Source organism: Stegodyphus dumicola, chromosome 8, assembly GCF_044657685.1.
Source record: "Stegodyphus dumicola isolate Sdum_Otavi_A_Nest chromosome 8, ASM4465768v1".
NCBI lineage: Eukaryota > Metazoa > Arthropoda > Arachnida > Araneae > Eresidae > Stegodyphus > Stegodyphus dumicola.
In genome coordinates this window covers 36,740,744-36,757,945 of record NC_140775.1, presented here as the reverse complement: position 1 = coordinate 36,757,945, position 17,202 = coordinate 36,740,744, and the positions used below count along the sequence as shown (strand labels likewise).

The following is a 17,202-nucleotide window of genomic DNA, read 5'->3' as shown; positions in this document are numbered from 1 at the left end:
GAAAGTATGCTTTAGCGATAACTCGGTAGCGAAAGAGCGATGCAGGCATCCATCCATTCAGTTATGTTTAGCCTTTTTCATATAAATTATAATAATAAAAATGTATTATATGAAATTAACCTTTCATCTAAATTAACACATCAATCTTAGTTAGTTAATTACAATTATACTTCCTTTCTTGCGTTAGGGTTGCCACAATTATTTTTGGCAGCAATGGCATCAACAATAGTTTGGCGATTATCTACGGCCCTCAAAACCGAATAGTACCAAAATAAGATTAAAAGAAGCAACCTTTATTTATCGCAGATTTCCAGGAAAGGGTTTTTTGAGTTGAGGAACTGCATGCCCTTAAAGGCTTTGAGTATTCACAAAAATTTACATTTTTCCGCTCAGTTTTTTTATTTTATTGTATTTTTTAAATTTAGTGATATATCGGGTTTTCTCAGTGCTTCCGAATTTCCAGCATCTTATCTCCTTTACCTTTCATTGCTGTTTTGATAGACAATGGCGTGACGTTCATTTTCGTTTTCCTTCGCACGTTGAATTTTCTATAAATATGGTTGTCGCATTTCCTACTATAGCAAAATGCTTTATTACTCCAGAGAAGAGGAGCATATGCCTGAAAGCCCTCAAAATCGATAGCGATTATTCAATTTCTGATCCAATCATAGGCAGCTTCCCTGGCTTAATTGAAATATATATATTTAAATTATCATTCATTAAATATTTCCTGTAAGTGTAGTCAGACGCAAAATTTATTGAAGAAATTTTTCTACAAAATATTCGTAGATTTTGCGTATTGGACCATAGAGTCAAATCTAAGTGCTCATAATTCGAGGTTGAAGAGACTTAGAACTTAGCGTTAAGGATTCCAGAAATTATTGTGCAACAAAGAAAATTCTGGGGAACATTTTCAAATAAGCCTTCATCGATAAAATTCGTTGCCAAATGACATTCTCTCTTTATCGCTGTTTAATTGTCAAACGGCTCATATTAAAAGGAAACTATAACAGTGCCTGCTTTTATTTTTTAAACTATTCAGCATATTAACTGATAATAATTAACGTAGCTAAAAAATAAAATTGAATAAGATTTTGTATAATATTTAATTCCTTAATACATGCAAGGTAACTTCTGTACCAATAAGCGTAGAGTTCGCAGTTTTTGAACTAAAATAATTCTAGTCTTGCATTTTTAATTATACGAGAGGAATGTAATCGTATCTCATCTAGTATCATCTAGATATCTAAAAGGTATAGGTTCCACCGAGATTTGAACTCGGATCGCTGGATTCAGAGTCCAGAGTGCTAACCGTTACACCATGGAACCTCCTTTCCCATGCTGGGAATCGAACCCGGGCCGCATGGGTGAAAGCCACGTATCCTGGCCACTAGACCACATGGGACTTGTTAGATAGACGATAACCTGCCTACTTCAAATACTAGTCATGCAGAAGTAGGTCAGTTAGTTTTGTAATCTACCTGGTGTACAAGACGTTACAATACTATTTTGCTTATGCTCTTTGATGTGTAAAACAACATTTCCTACAAAGTAGTTTTTAAAAGTAGAAATAACATTGAATATAAATACAATACCTTATGCATAGTCGATTGGCAAAAATGTGCTGTCGGGTTTCTCATGTTCAATTTTAGATTTTGATTTGCGACACCTTCAATGGATTTATGTAGAACCCCACAGTTCACACGGAAAGCAGTTCGAAGATGCTACTTGTTTATGAGATATGCCGTAATTCCTTTCGTATTCTGCCCCTTTCTTAAGTTATATTATCGTCCAAAAATAAAGACTGCGAAATTACGCGAGTAATTTAAATTCTGAAGGACGCAGTTACAGCAAGAAGATAGCAAAAGAAAGATAGTCCTTGATAAAGTAACTATCACAGCATTTTTCTGTAAAACAAAGCTGCATTGCAATAAGAATACGTAGTAACAGTAATATTAAAACAACCAATAAGATATCTTCATTCCTAACATCCCTGTTACTTAAGTATTTCCCATCTGATAGTGGTCTCTATGAGATCACTTCAAATTATCCAAAAATAATTAGAAAAGGAGAGTGTAGGATTTAGCGCAATGAAAGACTGACTGGGAATAACTCAATGATAAAGCCAATTCTGACATATGCTAGCCCGGTATGGGGCGCAGCAGGAATTACTAACAGGAAACTTATCCGAATCTTTCAGAACACATTATGCTACGGCAAATTTATAAAGCTCCTTGGTTTGTCACGAACGAGGATATTCATAATGCAGCCAAAATTCTCCCCATAAATCGCTTTGTACAGCGACTTCGGCTAACATTTTCCAAAAGATATCTTCGATCGGAAACCCCGTACTCCACAGCCTCCCTGCTTATCATCCGGGAATTGCATCGTCTAAAATGAGACCCAGAGCTATTCTGGAGAAAGCATGCAATGCGCTTCCTTTCGCCAAGAGGCGTTGCTATGGAGACGAGGCGCCTCGAAGGTTTCAATAAACTCGTTCGCTTGCCCCCCCCACGCCTGAGTGAATTCGCTGATCTTTCAGCTTCCATCAGGGTCACTCTCTCTTTGTCGCCTAATCGCGCAATCTTACTTCTTCCATCTGTAAGCGGTTGTTATCAGGCTGTAAGCACATCTTTGTTTCCTTCTTAAAAGGGTTCTAGTGCAAGGATTACTTAATTTAATCTCTTTAAGAGAACTTAATGGTTTTTCATTCATTATCATAACACTTAAAGTTAATGCAATCTTATTATATTTTAAAAAGTTTCTCCTCAAAGGCATTGCTGGCTGTGTCTCTTTAATTCAAACTCGCCTAACGATTTCCCGGTTTTCCCCTCCCCCAGAACCGAAGCACTTGCGACTTGAAGATTTTCGCGAGTGTTGCTGCTCACGTGTTGTTAACAGCACATGGCCATTGATCAAGGAAACATAGATGCTTTTCAAAATTCATGATATAACCCCTCCAAATTGAGTCTGGCCCTTATTCGACACCAAAATTACTAAATTCAGTCCTTAAGTGTTTTCACTGTGGAAGGCAGTTACTCTTTTTGTTAAATTAACATTTTGGCACTAAATTTACCTCTTTGCGGAAACCTCTTTTTGGTGATAAAGATAATTCTTTGACGATGTGGGGATAAAGGCTATATGCTTAAGAACCCCGTAATAGAACCCTTCCTTGGTCCTTGGAAGACTGACTGGCAGTTTGTATTTGCTTGGCTTTGATATGTCGGTCCTCGTATTAATCGGGCGTAAAATTTAGCATTAAAATGGTATGGTCTGGTGTGATCTCTGCAGGGAGTTTGCGATGTTATGTCTTAGAAAAACTAAAACAATCTGTACGCGTACGAAACGATTTTAAAATTTATTATTTATTTATTTGGGACGCAGTCCTGCCCGCCTGATGAGCTATTTTTAAAATTTATTGAGATTGTTCGCTAAATTAAGGTAGGCGGAAAATACTTGAATAATTTTATAATTTTTAGAACCTAACACTAAAAAACTACGGGGCTGGAAAAATGTAACTTATCTTCATAGTTGTACACTGTGTTACCTTTTTGCTAAAATGAAGTCCGCCCGAACAGGGACTCGAACCCTGGACCGTTAGGTTAAAAGCCTAACGCTCTACCGACTGAGCTATCCGGGCTTAAGCTAGATTGAAAGGAGAAGGCTTATAATCAAATGGAGGATTTTGTTTATAGCATACTGAACACTACTAGAAATAAATGCAAGAGAATCCCTATTCCCAAAGGCAGATAATTAGTAGAGGCTAGTCGGTAAGTACAGAACAGTTTTTAGGAAAGAAATAAGCATTTTGGCTGTTGTTAAGATATTTCAAACCTCTAAATAGAAATATGGCACTTATTTTGCATCGTTACCTACCTAAGTGAATGCACACAGTTCTGACAGAAATCAGAATACATTCTCTTTATACTCGCAGTTTTAACAAAACGTTTACCAAGGCCAAATTTTAGAACTATCTGTAATAGGCTTTTCTCTTTTATACTAATTAATTAATTAATACTTTACCTTACCATAAGGGTACTATTCCGTTTTGAGGACTGTAAAAAAATTGCAACGAAAATGTAAGCACAAAAGCGCCAAATCTAGCATACGCGCTGATTTCAAATTGCGAAAGTTTATGTAGTTCTATATTTCTTAAGACGCCATTGAAATACTATTTTAATTTTTAAATCCTTTTTTGATATCCTATGGATTTAACAATTTGGGAATAGCCCATGACGAAAAGTCTGCAATAGAATTTCGGGTAAAGGGCTGAATCACCCATTGCTTGACACGTCTTTAAGAATTGCATGTACACATCTACCTATGTTCACTTAAAAAAAATCCCAGAATTACATAAAAATGGCACTGCGCGCACCCTTCACTTTATCTATGTACACATAGACCTATTTTCACTTAAAAAGTAAAAGAAAAATGAAAAAAATCAAATTGTTTTTACTTTTGTAAAAAACCGGGAAAAAAAAAGAGGGCGATTCTGCACTTTACCTAGAATATTTTCAAAAAAAAAAAAAAAAAAAGCATCATTCGTTATAGAAAATTATGTTTGAACAACCAACGAGATGAAAGTATGCTTTAGCGATAACTCGGTAGCGAAAGAGCGATGCAGGCATCCATCCATTCAGTTATGTTTAGCCTTTTTCATATAAATTATAATAATAAAAATGTATTATATGAAATTAACCTTTCATCTAAATTAACACATCAATCTTAGTTAGTTAATTACAATTATACTTCCTTTCTTGCGTTAGGGTTGCCACAATTATTTTTGGCAGCAATGGCATCAACAATAGTTTGGCGATTATCTACGGCCCTCAAAACCGAATAGTACCAAAATAAGATTAAAAGAAGCAACCTTTATTTATCGCAGATTTCCAGGAAAGGGTTTTTTGAGTTGAGGAACTGCATGCCCTTAAAGGCTTTGAGTATTCACAAAAATTTACATTTTTCCGCTCAGTTTTTTTATTTTATTGTATTTTTTAAATTTAGTGATATATCGGGTTTTCTCAGTGCTTCCGAATTTCCAGCATCTTATCTCCTTTACCTTTCATTGCTGTTTTGATAGACAATGGCGTGACGTTCATTTTCGTTTTCCTTCGCACGTTGAATTTTCTATAAATATGGTTGTCGCATTTCCTACTATAGCAAAATGCTTTATTACTCCAGAGAAGAGGAGCATATGCCTGAAAGCCCTCAAAATCGATAGCGATTATTCAATTTCTGATCCAATCATAGGCAGCTTCCCTGGCTTAATTGAAATATATATATTTAAATTATCATTCATTAAATATTTCCTGTAAGTGTAGTCAGACGCAAAATTTATTGAAGAAATTTTTCTACAAAATATTCGTAGATTTTGCGTATTGGACCATAGAGTCAAATCTAAGTGCTCATAATTCGAGGTTGAAGAGACTTAGAACTTAGCGTTAAGGATTCCAGAAATTATTGTGCAACAAAGAAAATTCTGGGGAACATTTTCAAATAAGCCTTCATCGATAAAATTCGTTGCCAAATGACATTCTCTCTTTATCGCTGTTTAATTGTCAAACGGCTCATATTAAAAGGAAACTATAACAGTGCCTGCTTTTATTTTTTAAACTATTCAGCATATTAACTGATAATAATTAACGTAGCTAAAAAATAAAATTGAATAAGATTTTGTATAATATTTAATTCCTTAATACATGCAAGGTAACTTCTGTACCAATAAGCGTAGAGTTCGCAGTTTTTGAACTAAAATAATTCTAGTCTTGCATTTTTAATTATACGAGAGGAATGTAATCGTATCTCATCTAGTATCATCTAGATATCTAAAAGGTATAGGTTCCACCGAGATTTGAACTCGGATCGCTGGATTCAGAGTCCAGAGTGCTAACCGTTACACCATGGAACCTCCTTTCCCATGCTGGGAATCGAACCCGGGCCGCATGGGTGAAAGCCACGTATCCTGGCCACTAGACCACATGGGACTTGTTAGATAGACGATAACCTGCCTACTTCAAATACTAGTCATGCAGAAGTAGGTCAGTTAGTTTTGTAATCTACCTGGTGTACAAGACGTTACAATACTATTTTGCTTATGCTCTTTGATGTGTAAAACAACATTTCCTACAAAGTAGTTTTTAAAAGTAGAAATAACATTGAATATAAATACAATACCTTATGCATAGTCGATTGGCAAAAATGTGCTGTCGGGTTTCTCATGTTCAATTTTAGATTTTGATTTGCGACACCTTCAATGGATTTATGTAGAACCCCACAGTTCACACGGAAAGCAGTTCGAAGATGCTACTTGTTTATGAGATATGCCGTAATTCCTTTCGTATTCTGCCCCTTTCTTAAGTTATATTATCGTCCAAAAATAAAGACTGCGAAATTACGCGAGTAATTTAAATTCTGAAGGACGCAGTTACAGCAAGAAGATAGCAAAAGAAAGATAGTCCTTGATAAAGTAACTATCACAGCATTTTTCTGTAAAACAAAGCTGCATTGCAATAAGAATACGTAGTAACAGTAATATTAAAACAACCAATAAGATATCTTCATTCCTAACATCCCTGTTACTTAAGTATTTCCCATCTGATAGTGGTCTCTATGAGATCACTTCAAATTATCCAAAAATAATTAGAAAAGGAGAGTGTAGGATTTAGCGCAATGAAAGACTGACTGGGAATAACTCAATGATAAAGCCAATTCTGACATATGCTAGCCCGGTATGGGGCGCAGCAGGAATTACTAACAGGAAACTTATCCGAATCTTTCAGAACACATTATGCTACGGCAAATTTATAAAGCTCCTTGGTTTGTCACGAACGAGGATATTCATAATGCAGCCAAAATTCTCCCCATAAATCGCTTTGTACAGCGACTTCGGCTAACATTTTCCAAAAGATATCTTCGATCGGAAACCCCGTACTCCACAGCCTCCCTGCTTATCATCCGGGAATTGCATCGTCTAAAATGAGACCCAGAGCTATTCTGGAGAAAGCATGCAATGCGCTTCCTTTCGCCAAGAGGCGTTGCTATGGAGACGAGGCGCCTCGAAGGTTTCAATAAACTCGTTCGCTTGCCCCCCCCACGCCTGAGTGAATTCGCTGATCTTTCAGCTTCCATCAGGGTCACTCTCTCTTTGTCGCCTAATCGCGCAATCTTACTTCTTCCATCTGTAAGCGGTTGTTATCAGGCTGTAAGCACATCTTTGTTTCCTTCTTAAAAGGGTTCTAGTGCAAGGATTACTTAATTTAATCTCTTTAAGAGAACATAATGGTTTTTCATTCATTATCATAACACTTAAAGTTAATGCAATCTTATTATATTTTAAAAAGTTTCTCCTCAAAGGCATTGCTGGCTGTGTCTCTTTAATTCAAACTCGCCTAACGATTTCCCGGTTTTCCCCTCCCCCAGAACCGAAGCACTTGCGACTTGAAGATTTTCGCGAGTGTTGCTGCTCACGTGTTGTTAACAGCACATGGCCATTGATCAAGGAAACATAGATGCTTTTCAAAATTCATGATATAACCCCTCCAAATTGAGTCTGGCCCTTATTCGACACCAAAATTACTAAATTCAGTCCTTAAGTGTTTTCACTGTGGAAGGCAGTTACTCTTTTTGTTAAATTAACATTTTGGCACTAAATTTACCTCTTTGCGGAAACCTCTTTTTGGTGATAAAGATAATTCTTTGACGATGTGGGGATAAAGGCTATATGCTTAAGAACCCCGTAATAGAACCCTTCCTTGGTCCTTGGAAGACTGACTGGCAGTTTGTATTTGCTTGGCTTTGATATGTCGGTCCTCGTATTAATCGGGCGTAAAATTTAGCATTAAAATGGTATGGTCTGGTGTGATCTCTGCAGGGAGTTTGCGATGTTATGTCTTAGAAAAACTAAAACAATCTGTACGCGTACGAAACGATTTTAAAATTTATTATTTATTTATTTGGGACGCAGTCCTGCCCGCCTGATGAGCTATTTTTAAAATTTATTGAGATTGTTCGCTAAATTAAGGTAGGCGGAAAATACTTGAATAATTTTATAATTTTTAGAACCTAACACTAAAAAACTACGGGGCTGGAAAAATGTAACTTATTTTCATAGTTGTACACTGTGTTACCTTTTTGCTAAAATGAAGTCCGCCCGAACAGGGACTCGAACCCTGGACCGTTAGGTTAAAAGCCTAACGCTCTACCGACTGAGCTATCCGGGCTTAAGCTAGATTGAAAGGAGAAGGCTTATAATCAAATGGAGGATTTTGTTTATAGCATACTGAACACTACTAGAAATAAATGCAAGAGAATCCCTATTCCCAAAGGCAGATAATTAGTAGAGGCTAGTCGGTAAGTACAGAACAGTTTTTAGGAAAGAAATAAGCATTTTGGCTGTTGTTAAGATATTTCAAACCTCTAAATAGAAATATGGCACTTATTTTGCATCGTTACCTACCTAAGTGAATGCACACAGTTCTGACAGAAATCAGAATACATTCTCTTTATACTCGCAGTTTTAACAAAACGTTTACCAAGGCCAAATTTTAGAACTATCTGTAATAGACTTTTCTCTTTTATACTAATTAATTAATTAATACTTTACCTTACCATAAGGGTACTATTCCGTTTTGAGGACTGTAAAAAAATTGCAACGAAAATGTAAGCACAAAAGCGCCAAATCTAGCATACGCGCTGATTTCAAATTGCGAAAGTTTATGTAGTTCTATATTTCTTAAGACGCCATTGAAATACTATTTTAATTTTTAAATCCTTTTTTGATATCCTATGGATTTAACAATTTGGGAATAGCCCATGACGAAAAGTCTGCAATAGAATTTCGGGTAAAGGGCTGAATCACCCATTGCTTGACACGTCTTTAAGAATTGCATGTACACATCTACCTATGTTCACTTAAAAAAAATCCCAGAATTACATAAAAATGGCACTGCGCGCACCCTTCACTTTATCTATGTACACATAGACCTATTTTCACTTAAAAAGTAAAAGAAAAATGAAAAAAATCCAATTGTTTTTACTTTTGTAAAAAACCGGGAAAAAAAAAGAGGGCGATTCTGCACTTTACCTAGAATATTTTCAAAAAAAAAAAAAAAAAAAAAAAAAAAAGCATCATTCGTTATAGAAAATTATGTTTGAACAACCAACGAGATGAAAGTATGCTTTAGCGATAACTCGGTAGCGAAAGAGCGATGCAGGCATCCATCCATTCAGTTATGTTTAGCCTTTTTCATATAAATTATAATAATAAAAATGTATTATATGAAATTAACCTTTCATCTAAATTAACACATCAATCTTAGTTAGTTAATTACAATTATACTTCCTTTCTTGCGTTAGGGTTGCCACAATTATTTTTGGCAGCAATGGCATCAACAATAGTTTGGCGATTATCTACGGCCCTCAAAACCGAATAGTACCAAAATAAGATTAAAAGAAGCAACCTTTATTTATCGCAGATTTCCAGGAAAGGGTTTTTTGAGTTGAGGAACTGCATGCCCTTAAAGGCTTTGAGTATTCACAAAAATTTACATTTTTCCGCTCAGTTTTTTTATTTTATTGTATTTTTTAAATTTAGTGATATATCGGGTTTTCTCAGTGCTTCCGAATTTCCAGCATCTTATCTCCTTTACCTTTCATTGCTGTTTTGATAGACAATGGCGTGACGTTCATTTTCGTTTTCCTTCGCACGTTGAATTTTCTATAAATATGGTTGTCGCATTTCCTACTATAGCAAAATGCTTTATTACTCCAGAGAAGAGGAGCATATGCCTGAAAGCCCTCAAAATCGATAGCGATTATTCAATTTCTGATCCAATCATAGGCAGCTTCCCTGGCTTAATTGAAATATATATATTTAAATTATCATTCATTAAATATTTCCTGTAAGTGTAGTCAGACGCAAAATTTATTGAAGAAATTTTTCTACAAAATATTCGTAGATTTTGCGTATTGGACCATGGAGTCAAATCTAAGTGCTCATAATTCGAGGTTGAAGAGACTTAGAACTTAGCGTTAAGGATTCCAGAAATTATTGTGCAACAAAGAAAATTCTGGGGAACATTTTCAAATAAGCCTTCATCGATAAAATTCGTTGCCAAATGACATTCTCTCTTTATCGCTGTTTAATTGTCAAACGGCTCATATTAAAAGGAAACTATAACAGTGCCTGCTTTTATTTTTTAAACTATTCAGCATATTAACTGATAATAATTAACGTAGCTAAAAAATAAAATTGAATAAGATTTTGTATAATATTTAATTCCTTAATACATGCAAGGTAACTTCTGTACCAATAAGCGTAGAGTTCGCAGTTTTTGAACTAAAATAATTCTAGTCTTGCATTTTTAATTATACGAGAGGAATGTAATCGTATCTCATCTACTATCATCTAGATATCTAAAAGGTATAGGTTCCACCGAGATTTGAACTCGGATCGCTGGATTCAGAGTCCAGAGTGCTAACCGTTACACCATGGAACCTCCTTTCCCATGCTGGGAATCGAACCCGGGCCGCATGGGTGAAAGCCACGTATCCTGGCCACTAGACCACATGGGACTTGTTAGATAGACGATAACCTGCCTACTTCAAATACTAGTCATGCAGAAGTAGGTCAGTTAGTTTTGTAATCTACCTGGTGTACAAGACGTTACAATACTATTTTGCTTATGCTCTTTGATGTGTAAAACAACATTTCCTACAAAGTAGTTTTTAAAAGTAGAAATAACATTGAATATAAATACAATACCTTATGCATAGTCGATTGGCAAAAATGTGCTGTCGGGTTTCTCATGTTCAATTTTAGATTTTGATTTGCGACACCTTCAATGGATTTATGTAGAACCCCACAGTTCACACGGAAAGCAGTTCGAAGATGCTACTTGTTTATGAGATATGCCGTAATTCCTTTCGTATTCTGCCCCTTTCTTAAGTTATATTATCGTCCAAAAATAAAGACTGCGAAATTACGCGAGTAATTTAAATTCTGAAGGACGCAGTTACAGCAAGAAGATAGCAAAAGAAAGATAGTCCTTGATAAAGTAACTATCACAGCATTTTTCTGTAAAACAAAGCTGCATTGCAATAAGAATACGTAGTAACAGTAATATTAAAACAACCAATAAGATATCTTCATTCCTAACATCCCTGTTACTTAAGTATTTCCCATCTGATAGTGGTCTCTATGAGATCACTTCAAATTATCCAAAAATAATTAGAAAAGGAGAGTGTAGGATTTAGCGCAATGAAAGACTGACTGGGAATAACTCAATGATAAAGCCAATTCTGACATATGCTAGCCCGGTATGGGGCGCAGCAGGAATTACTAACAGGAAACTTATCCGAATCTTTCAGAACACATTATGCTACGGCAAATTTATAAAGCTCCTTGGTTTGTCACGAACGAGGATATTCATAATGCAGCCAAAATTCTCCCCATAAATCGCTTTGTACAGCGACTTCGGCTAACATTTTCCAAAAGATATCTTCGATCGGAAACCCCGTACTCCACAGCCTCCCTGCTTATCATCCGGGAATTGCATCGTCTAAAATGAGACCCAGAGCTATTCTGGAGAAAGCATGCAATGCGCTTCCTTTCGCCAAGAGGCGTTGCTATGGAGACGAGGCGCCTCGAAGGTTTCAATAAACTCGTTCGCTTGCCCCCCCCACGCCTGAGTGAATTCGCTGATCTTTCAGCTTCCATCAGGGTCACTCTCTCTTTGTCGCCTAATCGCGCAATCTTACTTCTTCCATCTGTAAGCGGTTGTTATCAGGCTGTAAGCACATCTTTGTTTCCTTCTTAAAGGGTTCTAGTGCAAGGATTACTTAATTTAATCTCTTTAAGAGAACATAATGGTTTTTCATTCATTATCATAACACTTAAAGTTAATGCAATCTTATTATATTTTAAAAAGTTTCTCCTCAAAGGCATTGCTGGCTGTGTCTCTTTAATTCAAACTCGCCTAACGATTTCCCGGTTTTCCCCTCCCCCAGAACCGAAGCACTTGCGACTTGAAGATTTTCGCGAGTGTTGCTGCTCACGTGTTGTTAACAGCACATGGCCATTGATCAAGGAAACATAGATGCTTTTCAAAATTCATGATATAACCCCTCCAAATTGAGTCTGGCCCTTATTCGACACCAAAATTACTAAATTCAGTCCTTAAGTGTTTTCACTGTGGAAGGCAGTTACTCTTTTTGTTAAATTAACATTTTGGCACTAAATTTACCTCTTTGCGGAAACCTCTTTTTGGTGATAAAGATAATTCTTTGACGATGTGGGGATAAAGGCTATATGCTTAAGAACCCCGTAATAGAACCCTTCCTTGGTCCTTGGAAGACTGACTGGCAGTTTGTATTTGCTTGGCTTTGATATGTCGGTCCTCGTATTAATCGGGCGTAAAATTTAGCATTAAAATGGTATGGTCTGGTGTGATCTCTGCAGGGAGTTTGCGATGTTATGTCTTAGAAAAACTAAAACAATCTGTACGCGTACGAAACGATTTTAAAATTTATTATTTATTTATTTGGGACGCAGTCCTGCCCGCCTGATGAGCTATTTTTAAAATTTATTGAGATTGTTCGCTAAATTAAGGTAGGCGGAAAATACTTGAATAATTTTATAATTTTTAGAACCTAACACTAAAAAACTACGGGGCTGGAAAAATGTAACTTATCTTCATAGTTGTACACTGTGTTACCTTTTTGCTAAAATGAAGTCCGCCCGAACAGGGACTCGAACCCTGGACCGTTAGGTTAAAAGCCTAACGCTCTACCGACTGAGCTATCCGGGCTTAAGCTAGATTGAAAGGAGAAGGCTTATAATCAAATGGAGGATTTTGTTTATAGCATACTGAACACTACTAGAAATAAATGCAAGAGAATCCCTATTCCCAAAGGCAGATAATTAGTAGAGGCTAGTCGGTAAGTACAGAACAGTTTTTAGGAAAGAAATAAGCATTTTGGCTGTTGTTAAGATATTTCAAACCTCTAAATAGAAATATGGCACTTATTTTGCATCGTTACCTACCTAAGTGAATGCACACAGTTCTGACAGAAATCAGAATACATTCTCTTTATACTCGCAGTTTTAACAAAACGTTTACCAAGGCCAAATTTTAGAACTATCTGTAATAGACTTTTCTCTTTTATACTAATTAATTAATTAATACTTTACCTTACCATAAGGGTACTATTCCGTTTTGAGGACTGTAAAAAAATTGCAACGAAAATGTAAGCACAAAAGCGCCAAATCTAGCATACGCGCTGATTTCAAATTGCGAAAGTTTATGTAGTTCTATATTTCTTAAGACGCCATTGAAATACTATTTTAATTTTTAAATCCTTTTTTGATATCCTATGGATTTAACAATTTGGGAATAGCCCATGACGAAAAGTCTGCAATAGAATTTCGGGTAAAGGGCTGAATCACCCATTGCTTGACACGTCTTTAAGAATTGCATGTACACATCTACCTATGTTCACTTAAAAAAAATCCCAGAATTACATAAAAATGGCACTGCGCGCACCCTTCACTTTATCTATGTACACATAGACCTATTTTCACTTAAAAAGTAAAAGAAAAATGAAAAAAATCCAATTGTTTTTACTTTTGTAAAAAACCGGGAAAAAAAAAGAGGGCGATTCTGCACTTTACCTAGAATATTTTCAAAAAAAAAAAAAAAAAAAAAAAAAAAGCATCATTCGTTATAGAAAATTATGTTTGAACAACCAACGAGATGAAAGTATGCTTTAGCGATAACTCGGTAGCGAAAGAGCGATGCAGGCATCCATCCATTCAGTTATGTTTAGCCTTTTTCATATAAATTATAATAATAAAAATGTATTATATGAAATTAACCTTTCATCTAAATTAACACATCAATCTTAGTTAGTTAATTACAATTATACTTCCTTTCTTGCGTTAGGGTTGCCACAATTATTTTTGGCAGCAATGGCATCAACAATAGTTTGGCGATTATCTACGGCCCTCAAAACCGAATAGTACCAAAATAAGATTAAAAGAAGCAACCTTTATTTATCGCAGATTTCCAGGAAAGGGTTTTTTGAGTTGAGGAACTGCATGCCCTTAAAGGCTTTGAGTATTCACAAAAATTTACATTTTTCCGCTCAGTTTTTTTATTTTATTGTATTTTTTAAATTTAGTGATATATCGGGTTTTCTCAGTGCTTCCGAATTTCCAGCATCTTATCTCCTTTACCTTTCATTGCTGTTTTGATAGACAATGGCGTGACGTTCATTTTCGTTTTCCTTCGCACGTTGAATTTTCTATAAATATGGTTGTCGCATTTCCTACTATAGCAAAATGCTTTATTACTCCAGAGAAGAGGAGCATATGCCTGAAAGCCCTCAAAATCGATAGCGATTATTCAATTTCTGATCCAATCATAGGCAGCTTCCCTGGCTTAATTGAAATATATATATTTAAATTATCATTCATTAAATATTTCCTGTAAGTGTAGTCAGACGCAAAATTTATTGAAGAAATTTTTCTACAAAATATTCGTAGATTTTGCGTATTGGACCATGGAGTCAAATCTAAGTGCTCATAATTCGAGGTTGAAGAGACTTAGAACTTAGCGTTAAGGATTCCAGAAATTATTGTGCAACAAAGAAAATTCTGGGGAACATTTTCAAATAAGCCTTCATCGATAAAATTCGTTGCCAAATGACATTCTCTCTTTATCGCTGTTTAATTGTCAAACGGCTCATATTAAAAGGAAACTATAACAGTGCCTGCTTTTATTTTTTAAACTATTCAGCATATTAACTGATAATAATTAACGTAGCTAAAAAATAAAATTGAATAAGATTTTGTATAATATTTAATTCCTTAATACATGCAAGGTAACTTCTGTACCAATAAGCGTAGAGTTCGCAGTTTTTGAACTAAAATAATTCTAGTCTTGCATTTTTAATTATACGAGAGGAATGTAATCGTATCTCATCTAGTATCATCTAGATATCTAAAAGGTATAGGTTCCACCGAGATTTGAACTCGGATCGCTGGATTCAGAGTCCAGAGTGCTAACCGTTACACCATGGAACCTCCTTTCCCATGCTGAGAATCGAACCCGGGCCGCATGGGTGAAAGCCACGTATCCTGGCCACTAGACCACATGGGACTTGTTAGATAGACGATAACCTGCCTACTTCAAATACTAGTCATGCAGAAGTAGGTCAGTTAGTTTTGTAATCTACCTGGTGTACAAGACGTTACAATACTATTTTGCTTATGCTCTTTGATGTGTAAAACAACATTTCCTACAAAGTAGTTTTTAAAAGTAGAAATAACATTGAATATAAATACAATACCTTATGCATAGTCGATTGGCAAAAATGTGCTGTCGGGTTTCTCATGTTCAATTTTAGATTTTGATTTGCGACACCTTCAATGGATTTATGTAGAACCCCACAGTTCACACGGAAAGCAGTTCGAAGATGCTACTTGTTTATGAGATATGCCGTAATTCCTTTCGTATTCTGCCCCTTTCTTAAGTTATATTATCGTCCAAAAATAAAGACTGCGAAATTACGCGAGTAATTTAAATTCTGAAGGACGCAGTTACAGCAAGAAGATAGCAAAAGAAAGATAGTCCTTGATAAAGTAACTATCACAGCATTTTTCTGTAAAACAAAGCTGCATTGCAATAAGAATACGTAGTAACAGTAATATTAAAACAACCAATAAGATATCTTCATTCCTAACATCCCTGTTACTTAAGTATTTTCCATCTGATAGTGGTCTCTATGAGATCACTTCAAATTATCCAAAAATAATTAGAAAAGGAGAGTGTAGGATTTAGCGCAATGAAAGACTGACTGGGAATAACTCAATGATAAAGCCAATTCTGACATATGCTAGCCCGGTATGGGGCGCAGCAGGAATTACTAACAGGAAACTTATCCGAATCTTTCAGAACACATTATGCTACGGCAAATTTATAAAGCTCCTTGGTTTGTCACGAACGAGGATATTCATAATGCAGCCAAAATTCTCCCCATAAATCGCTTTGTACAGCGACTTCGGCTAACATTTTCCAAAAGATATCTTCGATCGGAAACCCCGTACTCCACAGCCTCCCTGCTTATCATCCGGGAATTGCATCGTCTAAAATGAGACCCAGAGCTATTCTGGAGAAAGCATGCAATGCGCTTCCTTTCGCCAAGAGGCGTTGCTATGGAGACGAGGCGCCTCGAAGGTTTCAATAAACTCGTTCGCTTGCCCCCCCCACGCCTGAGTGAATTCGCTGATCTTTCAGCTTCCATCAGGGTCACTCTCTCTTTGTCGCCTAATCGCGCAATCTTACTTCTTCCATCTGTAAGCGGTTGTTATCAGGCTGTAAGCACATCTTTGTTTCCTTCTTAAAAGGGTTCTAGTGCAAGGATTACTTAATTTAATCTCTTTAAGAGAACATAATGGTTTTTCATTCATTATCATAACACTTAAAGTTAATGCAATCTTATTATATTTTAAAAAGTTTCTCCTCAAAGGCATTGCTGGCTGTGTCTCTTTAATTCAAACTCGCCTAACGATTTCCCGGTTTTCCCCTCCCCCAGAACCGAAGCACTTGCGACTTGAAGATTTTCGCGAGTGTTGCTGCTCACGTGTTGTTAACAGCACATGGCCATTGATCAAGGAAACATAGATGCTTTTCAAAATTCATGATATAACCCCTCCAAATTGAGTCTGGCCCTTATTCGACACCAAAATTACTAAATTCAGTCCTTAAGTGTTTTCACTGTGGAAGGCAGTTACTCTTTTTGTTAAATTAACATTTTGGCACTAAATTTACCTCTTTGCGGAAACCTCTTTTTGGTGATAAAGATAATTCTTTGACGATGTGGGGATAAAGGCTATATGCTTAAGAACCCCGTAATAGAACCCTTCCTTGGTCCTTGGAAGACTGACTGGCAGTTTGTATTTGCTTGGCTTTGATATGTCGGTCCTCGTATTAATCGGGCGTAAAATTTAGCATTAAAATGGTATGGTCTGGTGTGATCTCTGCAGGGAGTTTGCGATGTTATGTCTTAGAAAAACTAAAACAATCTGTACGCGTACGAAACGATTTTAAAATTTATTATTTATTTATTTGGGACGCAGTCCTGCCCGCCTGATGAGCTATTTTTAAAATTTATTGAGATTGTTCGCTAAATTAAGGTAGGCGG

At 36.1% G+C, this 17,202-nt stretch overlaps 10 non-coding genes across 10 annotated transcripts; all 10 read right to left on the bottom strand.

The window, feature by feature from the left end:
* Window positions 1-1,257: 1,257 nt before the first annotated feature.
* Window positions 1,258-1,329, bottom strand: TRNAQ-CUG (transfer RNA glutamine (anticodon CUG)). The gene has a single exon. It is a non-coding gene; the product is annotated as a tRNA-Gln (tRNA).
* A 4-nt stretch (window positions 1,330-1,333) lies between these two features.
* On the bottom strand, window positions 1,334-1,405 carry TRNAE-UUC (transfer RNA glutamic acid (anticodon UUC)). Its single transcript has one exon. It is a non-coding gene; the product is annotated as a tRNA-Glu (tRNA).
* A 2,162-nt stretch (window positions 1,406-3,567) lies between these two features.
* Window positions 3,568-3,640, bottom strand: TRNAK-UUU (transfer RNA lysine (anticodon UUU)). Its single transcript has one exon. It is a non-coding gene; the product is annotated as a tRNA-Lys (tRNA).
* Window positions 3,641-5,836: 2,196 nt separating this feature from the next.
* On the bottom strand, window positions 5,837-5,908 carry TRNAQ-CUG (transfer RNA glutamine (anticodon CUG)). Its single transcript has one exon. It is a non-coding gene; the product is annotated as a tRNA-Gln (tRNA).
* A 4-nt stretch (window positions 5,909-5,912) lies between these two features.
* TRNAE-UUC (transfer RNA glutamic acid (anticodon UUC)) lies at window positions 5,913-5,984 on the bottom strand. The gene has a single exon. It is a non-coding gene; the product is annotated as a tRNA-Glu (tRNA).
* Window positions 5,985-8,146: 2,162 nt separating this feature from the next.
* TRNAK-UUU (transfer RNA lysine (anticodon UUU)) lies at window positions 8,147-8,219 on the bottom strand. The gene has a single exon. It is a non-coding gene; the product is annotated as a tRNA-Lys (tRNA).
* Window positions 8,220-10,424: 2,205 nt separating this feature from the next.
* TRNAQ-CUG (transfer RNA glutamine (anticodon CUG)) lies at window positions 10,425-10,496 on the bottom strand. The gene has a single exon. It is a non-coding gene; the product is annotated as a tRNA-Gln (tRNA).
* A 4-nt stretch (window positions 10,497-10,500) lies between these two features.
* On the bottom strand, window positions 10,501-10,572 carry TRNAE-UUC (transfer RNA glutamic acid (anticodon UUC)). The gene has a single exon. It is a non-coding gene; the product is annotated as a tRNA-Glu (tRNA).
* A 2,161-nt stretch (window positions 10,573-12,733) lies between these two features.
* Window positions 12,734-12,806, bottom strand: TRNAK-UUU (transfer RNA lysine (anticodon UUU)). Its single transcript has one exon. It is a non-coding gene; the product is annotated as a tRNA-Lys (tRNA).
* A 2,204-nt stretch (window positions 12,807-15,010) lies between these two features.
* Window positions 15,011-15,082, bottom strand: TRNAQ-CUG (transfer RNA glutamine (anticodon CUG)). Its single transcript has one exon. It is a non-coding gene; the product is annotated as a tRNA-Gln (tRNA).
* Window positions 15,083-17,202: the final 2,120 nt, after the last annotated feature.